This window comes from Arachis hypogaea, chromosome 15, assembly GCF_003086295.3.
Source record: "Arachis hypogaea cultivar Tifrunner chromosome 15, arahy.Tifrunner.gnm2.J5K5, whole genome shotgun sequence".
In the NCBI taxonomy this organism is placed as follows: Eukaryota; Viridiplantae; Streptophyta; class Magnoliopsida; order Fabales; family Fabaceae; genus Arachis; species Arachis hypogaea.
The window spans coordinates 130,561,428-130,569,820 of NC_092050.1; the positions used below are offsets into that span (position 1 = coordinate 130,561,428).

General features: G+C 40.6%; 1 non-coding gene across 1 annotated transcript; it reads left to right on the forward strand.

The window, feature by feature from the left end:
• Positions 1-8,083: 8,083 nt before the first annotated feature.
• LOC112752606 (small nucleolar RNA R71) lies at positions 8,084-8,187 on the forward strand. Its single transcript, XR_003177034.1, has one exon. It is a non-coding gene; the product is annotated as a small nucleolar RNA R71 (small nucleolar RNA).
• The last annotated feature ends 206 nt before the right edge of the window (positions 8,188-8,393 follow it).

Below are 8,393 nucleotides of genomic sequence, written 5' to 3' on the forward strand. Positions count from 1 at the left end.
ATTGAACTCGCACAACTTCACCGACAAGTGTACTGGGTCGTCCAAGTAATACCTCAATTGAGTGAGGGTCGATCGAGAATTGTTGGATTGAGCAAGCTGTGGTTATCCTGCAGATCTTAGTCAGGCGAATAGAAGGATATTGGTTGTTGTTGAATGCGCATAAAAGAAAGCAGTAAAGAATTAACGTGAAAACAATAATAAGAAATCAGTTAAGGCTTTGAAGATGCTTTATCTTTCTAGATCAATACGTCTTATTGGCTACATCAACAATGAATGATTCGTTCTATGGCAAAGCTGTAAGTGATTAACTCATGTCCTTTCATCAAGTTAATCTCCTCTAAACCATAGCAAAGCTATCAGAGATTAACTCATGTCCTCTCATCAAGTTAACTCATGGTCGTTCACTATGGCCGAGGATGAAGCCCACGTAATTCACTCTCCTTTATGATCCTACTCAAAACACCACAGACAAAGTCAGATCTTCCGAATCGGAGAATAATGCTCTATGATTCTAGCCTTAACACCACAAGAACCTCATCACCCATAACTAACCGGATTATATGTTGCTTATCCTCGATTAGCCCAGATGAGTTATTGGTTCAGGTGATATATCCTCAAGCTATAGCTCAATACTATCTAGGTCAGGACTCATAAAGAACTCATGTAGAGAAAAGAATATACCCAGTCTCATTTGGATGAAGAACGACAATACATCATAGAAGAGAATCAAACATATATTGAAATAGAAGTAGTAATATTATTAATCCATAGAAATCAGCAGAGCTCCTAATCTTAACCTAGGAGGTTTAGTTGCTCATAATTTACAAAGAAAACTTAGATGTAAAGTATGATACAAGTTGATTTTTAAATCTAATTGATCTCCTCTATATATAGGAGATGCTAACCCTAAAAGATGTTAATTTAAAATAAAAAAGTACAAAGATAAGACTGCATAAGCTAAAGAGTGCTAAAATCCACTTTGGGCCCACTTTAGTCTTGTGCTCGTCCAAGCCTGGCGTTCAACTTAGAGAATAGGTGTTAAACGTCAGTTAGAGGGGTGAAATTGTGCTCCCTTGGTCCCTTAGTGGTGTTGAACGCCAGCTTTGGGTGTTCAATGCTGGGCTTGCTCCCCTTGGGGCGTTGAACTCCAGATATGGACATTCAACGCCAGTTATGGGCAATGATCTGGAAGAGAAGTATAGACTATTATACTTTTCTGGAAAGCTCTGAAATTTATGTTTCCAACATCATTAAGAGCGCGTCAATTGGATCTTTGTAGCTCAAGAAATGTTTGTTGGAATACACGGAGGTCAGGACTTGACAATATCTGCTATCCTTTCTTCAACTCTGAGCAAGACTTTGCCAATCTTGCTAATTTTGCCCAAAAATCACCTAAAATTATAGGAAAATCACAAAAACTCAAAGTAGCATCCAAAAAGTGAATTTTGTAGTAAAACATACTAAAACTTACTAAAATTAATAAAATCTAACTAAAAATAATATGAAAATGCAATGAAAAAGTGTATAAGAAATCCACTTATCACAACACCAAACTTAAATTGTTGCTTCCCCTCAAGCAACCAAAAACAAGTAAGGACAAAAGAAGAGAAAAAAATACATAAGGTCTCAGAGTTGTCAGTGAAGCTCAATTCTAATTACTGAATGGGGTGATTAGCTCTTTATTTCTGAATAGCTTCAACATCTCACTTTTCTTTGAAGCTCAGAAATATTTCACATCCCTTAGAACTAGAATCCAGATGATGTTATTGCTTTTCTTCTAGTTTTTCTTGATTCTTGAACACAACTCCTTTTTGGTGCTTTACACCTTTGAGCCTAGCCGTAACTCTAAGCATTTTGTTTTTCAAGTATTACCACCGGATACATAAACACCATAGGCACTTAATTGGGGGAACCTTTTGGATTTGAATTTATCTTTGCTTAAATTTCCAGACAGTAGTGCCCAGAGTTCTTAAGCGTACTCTTTAGCTTTGGATCACGACTTTAACTGCTCAGTCTCAAGTTTTTTACTTGATACCTTCATATCAAAAGCATTTAGTTAGAGATAGCAACTCATTTGAGCTTTTTAGGCCAATTTTGACCCTCCTAACTATTGATGCTCAAAGCATTGGATCCTTGCTCTTTTGAACTTTTTTCTTCTCTTTTGTTTTCTTTTTCTTTTTGCTGCTTTTTCTTCCTTCAAGAATTAATACTTATCTTTTTGCTGCTTTTTCTTTTTCTTCTCTAAATTCACTATTTTTCAAGAGCTAACATACTTAACTTCAATGTCAATTATGCATTGTTAATACATACATTCAGAGAATAAAGATAAGGCCACCACATCTTAAGTATTTGGAATAACTCATGATATATCTTGAAACCTTGTGCTTTCTACTACTTCCTTTTCAATAAATTTTTCTTTTAAGCATTGATGAGGGATACATAGGATATCTTATAGCAAAAGAAAAGAAAATACTACTAAAAAGGAACGAAATACTAAATATGATCATGCACTAGAATAGAAAACAGATGATAAAATAAAGTACAATGAAAATAAAAGTAACATACATAAAGGGATAATGAAACGTGACCACCTCAGTGACGGCGGCTACTGCTCCCTCTGGTGAATCCTCTGGAGCATTTTAGCTCCTCAATATCGCATCCCCATGTCTCTGCTGCTCCTCCCTCCTAATCCTTTGATCCTCCCTTATCTGATGGAGGATGACAGAGTGATCTTAATGCTCTATCCTCAACTAGTCCACGGACGAAGTTAGCTCCCCGAGAGATGTAGTCAATTGGTCTCAATAGTCATGGGGAGAAAAGTGCATTCTCTGAGGCATCTCTGGGATCTCTGGTGGAGGTGACTGAACAGGCTCGTGCTGGGGTCTGTGCGTAGGCTCCCTTACGTGCTCCATCCTCCTTTTTGTGATGGGCTTGTCCATCTCAATGAGGGTGTCTCCTGCTATGCCAATTCTACCTGAATTGCACAGGAGATATATGAGGTGAGGGAACGCTAGCCTCGCTTGAGTGGAGGGCTTTTCGGCTACTTTGTATAACTCTTGAGGTATCACCTCATGCACCTCCACCTCATTCCCAAGCATGATACAGTGAATCATTATTGCTTGGTCAGTGGTAACCTTATTGGATAAGCTCCAACCATCTTCTAGCCACAGGCTTGAGGTCAAGCCTTCCTAGTTGGTAGGGCTCACCTTGTGCATCCATCCTCCATTGAGCTCCTTCCACACATATGTTTGCAATCACTTGATCTAGCCTTTGATTGGAGTGTAAGAGTGTGGGTCTCCCAGCATCTGAGGCAATTATAGCGCCAACCTTATACTTTCCGGGATAAAATCCAAGAGTTGCTCTCTGACCATGGTGAGCCAGTTTTTGGGCTTTGGGTTCACACTAGTGTCGTGCTTTTTGGTGACCAAAGCATTAGCGTAGAATTCTTGCACCATTAGTCTTCTGACCTCTGAAATAGGATTGGACAGAACTTCCCAATCTCTTCTCTAGATTTCTTACTGGATCTCCGGATACTCATCTTCTTTGAGCCTGAAGGGGACCTCGGGAATCACTTTTTTTATGCCTCACTACATCATAGAAGTGATCATGATGAACTTTAGTGAGGAATCTCCATGTTTCCCAAGGTTCGGAAGCAAAAGCGGGGGTTTTTCCTTTTATCTTCCTTGAAGATTTTGCCGGCTTTTGGTTCCACGGAGAAAGTGTAGAGGCAAAAAGTGGAGCTTTTTCAACACCAAACTTAAGAACTTTGCTCATCCTCGAATAAATAAAAAACAAAAAAAAGGGAAATAGAAGAAGTAAGAAAAAAAGATAGAGGGGGAAGAGTAAGAAGGCTTCGGCCAAGTGGGGTAGGAAGAGGAAGAAGGGAAGTGTATGAAGAGTAACATGGAGGAAGAGAAGAGTATTGTGAAGGTGTGAGTATGAATGAAGGAATGAAGGGGTATTTTGAAGTGGGTGGGGTTGGTGGGAACATGTGTTGATGGGATTTAAGATGGGTTTTGGGAAGGGTGTGTATTAGGAAGAGGAAAAGTAAGGGTGTGAAAATTAATGGTGAAAAAGTAGGAGAGAGAAGGGAAGGAGTGAGGGAAAGGTGAGGTAGGTGGAGATTTTGTGGGACCCACTCGCTCCGGATGCCTCAAAATTCAAAGTTCCCCTGCCCCTGCTTGGGCGTTCAACGCTAGTTCTGGCCATTGAACGCCAGGTAGGGATATTTTTTTTTTGAATTTTCAGTTTGGTGGGGTGTTCAACACCAAGAATGGGTGTTGAACGCCCATTGGGAGCCAAAGAAATGACCCAGAGCTGCTTTTGTAGGGTGTTGAACGTGCTTGCTTACTCCAAAACTCGCGTTCAGTGTCAGCTTTTGCTCCTAAATGGGCATTGAACGCCCAAGCTTCTCCCCTTCTGGCATTGGGTGCCAGTTCTGGCATTCAATACCATTAAGGGGCTCTCTCCAGGGTGTTTTATTTTTACTCTTAAGCATTTCTACTCCTGTTCTAAGCGCTACACATGATCACAAACATTAACAAGCAAGAGAAAACTATGAAAAACAATAGAAAATAAAATGATATAAAATCAAACAAATGAACAAAAGAAAGAAAATACTATATGTATGGTTGGGTTGCCTCCCAACAAGCGCTTCTTTACCGTCATTAGCTTGACAGACAGCTCCTTTTATGGAGGTTGGTAGGGGTTCAGATCTTCACCCCTCATGGTGAACTTTCTTCGTGTACTCTCATGGATTAAGTCAATATGTTCCAGAGACAGGATCCGGCTTACTGTGTGTGGAATGACTGGGCTCTTAGTGAAGATAATTCTCATGCCAGGTGAGAAGTCTTCAGTTGGAATCTTCTTATTCCTCCAGGCCTTGGGTACTTTCTTCTTCGTACCTCCTTCCTCAGTAGATGGTGATGGGTGCCTAACACCAAACTTAGATTTAATGTTAGGGGGCTCTGTAATGCTCTCTACTGAAAGAGAAGGTTGGAACACTAAGTGGTGCACAGTAGTACCTCCTTTATCTGAGGAAGAGTGAGGGTTTGGGATTTTAAACAAAATATGATCCCCATTCAACCTCAGGACCAACTCTCCTTTTTCCACATCAATTAAGGCCATTTCAGTAGCAAGAAAAGTCCTTCCAAGGATGATGGAGTCGTCTCTGTCCTCCCCAGTGTCTAGTATCACGAAATCCGCAGGGAGGAAAAGGTCATCAACCTTTACAAGAACGTTTTCCACCATGTCATTTGTCCGTTTCAAGGACATATCTGCCATCTCTAGTGAGATTCTAGTGGACAGAACCTCCTGGATTCGAAGCTTCTTCATCACAGAGAGAGGCATGAGATTGATGCTTGAGCCAAGGTCGCACAGTGTCTTTTCAAAAGTAATGGTCCCTATAGTACAGGGAATCAGGAAGCTTCTAGGATATGGCATCTTCAGAGGCAGCTTTTTCTGGATCAGGGTGCTGCATTCCTTGATCAGTATCACCCTCTCATCTTCCTTCAGGGCTGTCGTCTCTAAGATGGTATTGTTCAGATAGGACATTGATGAATGGATATTTGACGGTTTAGAATTTCATAAATGAATTCTCGTTGCAAGTATAGCTTCTAAACCAATCACTAATCCTTTCATACAAAAAGTTGTTTGTCACTAGTACAAACCCCTAAAATTTATAAACCGAAGTATTGGACCTCGGGTCGTTCTCCCTAGGAATTGTAATGAAGTGTCTTGTTATTGGTTATGAGTTATTTTGGGGTTTTGGATAAGAAGCATGAAAAGTAAATGGCAATGAAAATAAACTAAAAACTATAAACGGCTCTTGGAAAGGTGTGAGAACTAGAAGTCCTATCCTAGTTATCCTTCTCAATTGTGATGAGAATTGTTCATTGCTACCACTTAGTTAACCCTTACTAATTAAAGGAAAGTCAAGTGGATGAATTGACTTGAGCCACAAGTCCTAGCCAACTTCCAAGGATAGACTAGCTTTAGTGCATTCCAAACCAATTAGCAATCTCTCCAATTATCAATCAACAAAGGAATTAGATAGCTCAAGTGTCACTAATTACTCTACCTAGGCCAAGAGGAACTAAATATACACTAAAACTAAAAGAGACATTTTAACAAACACATAAAGTGCAAGAGGAGTAAACATTATTAAATGCAAGAATTAAAGGAATCTACAACTACAAAAAAAACAAGAGATCAACAATAGAAAAGCAAAAAAGACACATTTATTATGAATTACCTCTTATTGAATTGGAAGAATGTAGAAGGAACAATACTAGATCTACAACAAAGTATGAGAACAACATAAAGGAAATTACAATCAAAGGGATAGAAGAAGATTGAATGTAACTACAAGGAATTGAGAGATAGAGGTGGAAGAAAGCAAAGATTAAAAACCTAGATCTAAGAACTAAACCTAATCCTAATCCTAATTCTAGAGAGAAGTGAGAGCTTCTCTCTCTAAAACTCTAAACTAAAAGTGATTTTATGTCAAAAGGTGATGATAATGATGATGATGCCTTCCCCTTAATCCTCCATCCTTTTATTCCTTTCCCTTAGCAATTTGGCGCCAAAAATGGGTTCAGAAACCCTCTCAAATCGCCAGGCACGTGTTGCATTAGTGAGGTCATGTGCCCTCATCGACGCGAGGGCGCACGGTACGCGTGCGCGTCCCTGGCTAATTCTGCGATGTGCGCGCGAGCGCCTTGTGTGCGTGCGCGTGCATGGCTGACTTTGCTTCTTTGACTTTTTATGCTTCTCTCCACTTGTATGCTTCCTTCCTTGCTTCCTTTGATCCATGCCTAGCCTATTTTAATCCTGGAATTACTAGCAAGCACATCAAGGCATCTTATGGAATCAAAGAAGAACTAGAATTCCTCAAAATAAGGCTTAAAAAGCATGTTTTTTTACACTTAAGCACAAATATCGGAGAGATAACAAAATCATGCTAATTCCTAGGCTAAATGTGACAAAGGTTATCAAAATACTCTAAATTCAATGCAAAATAAACCGTCAAATTGGGGTTTGTCAGACATATAAGGGGGTTTCTTCTCCAATGCCTCTGTAATAGAGATATTGACTTGCAGCTTTCTGAGGATTGCCAAGAACCGAGCAAGTTGCTCCTCCTTAGGTTCCTCTTGCACGTCTGGAGATGGTTGGTCTTTAGGCTCTTCCATTCTCATGGGGACGTGCATGGTGACACTCTCAGTCTCCTCCTGAGCCTTGATCTCCTTCAATTTTTCAGGAGTAAGCTCTTTCTTAAGTTCAGCCTCTGCCTCCATGGTAAGGGCTTTGCACTCTTCCTTAGGGTTCGCTTCCGTGTTGCTTGGAAGAGTGTTGGAGGGGGCCCCTAAGATCCTCTTGCTCAGTTAACCTACCTGAATCTCCAAGTTCCTTATGGATGACCTAGTTTCTGCCATGAAACTATGAGTGGTCTTGGAGAGGTTAGAGACTATAGTAGCCAGGTTAGAGAGGCTTCATATAGGAGTCTCCATCTGCTATTGAAAGGGTTGGAATGGTATGTTGTTGAACTTGTTCTAGTTTATTCCACCCTGATTGCTGTTGAAGCCTTGTTGAGCCTTCTACTGATCTTTCCACCCAAAGTTAGGATGGTTCTTCCATCCCTGATTGAAAGTATTCGAGTAGGGATTGTTATTAGAGTTTCTGAAGGAGTTTTCCATGTAGTTCACATCCTCTATTGTGGTCCAGGCGTAGTCACCAGTATCCACTTCATAAGCTGTCTCTGGGGAGTAAGCAGCTGAGCTTTGTGCCCCCACTCAAGTGTTGAGAGATCATATTGATTTACTGGGACATGAGCTTATTTTGAGCCAAGATGGCGTCTAATGTGTCTACCTCCATGACTCCTTTCTTCTAAGCCGCCCCATTGTTCACAGGGTTCCTATCAGAAGTGTACATGTATTGGTTACTAGCAACCATGTCTATGAGGTCCTGCGCCTTCTCATGCGTCTTCTTCATGTGGAGTGAGCCACCAGCAGAGTGGTCCAGTGCCATCTTGGACATTTCAGAGAGACCATCATAGAAGATCTCTAACATGGTCCACTTTGAGATCATGTCAGGAGGACATCTCCTGATCAACTGCTTGTATCTCTCCCAAGCTTCATAGAGGGATTCACCCTCTTTTTGTATGAAGGTCTGAACTTCCACCCTAAGCTTGCTTAGCTTCTGAGGTTGAAAGAACTTGGTCAAGAATCTATTGACCGCCTTCTCCCAAGTGTCCAGGCTCTCCTTAAGCTGAGAATCCAGCCATAGCCTAGCTTTGTCCCTTACAACAAAGGGGAAGAGCATGAACTTCTAAACTTTTAGATCTACTCCATTAGTCTTGACAATGTCACAGATCTGCAGGAAGTCAGAGATAAATT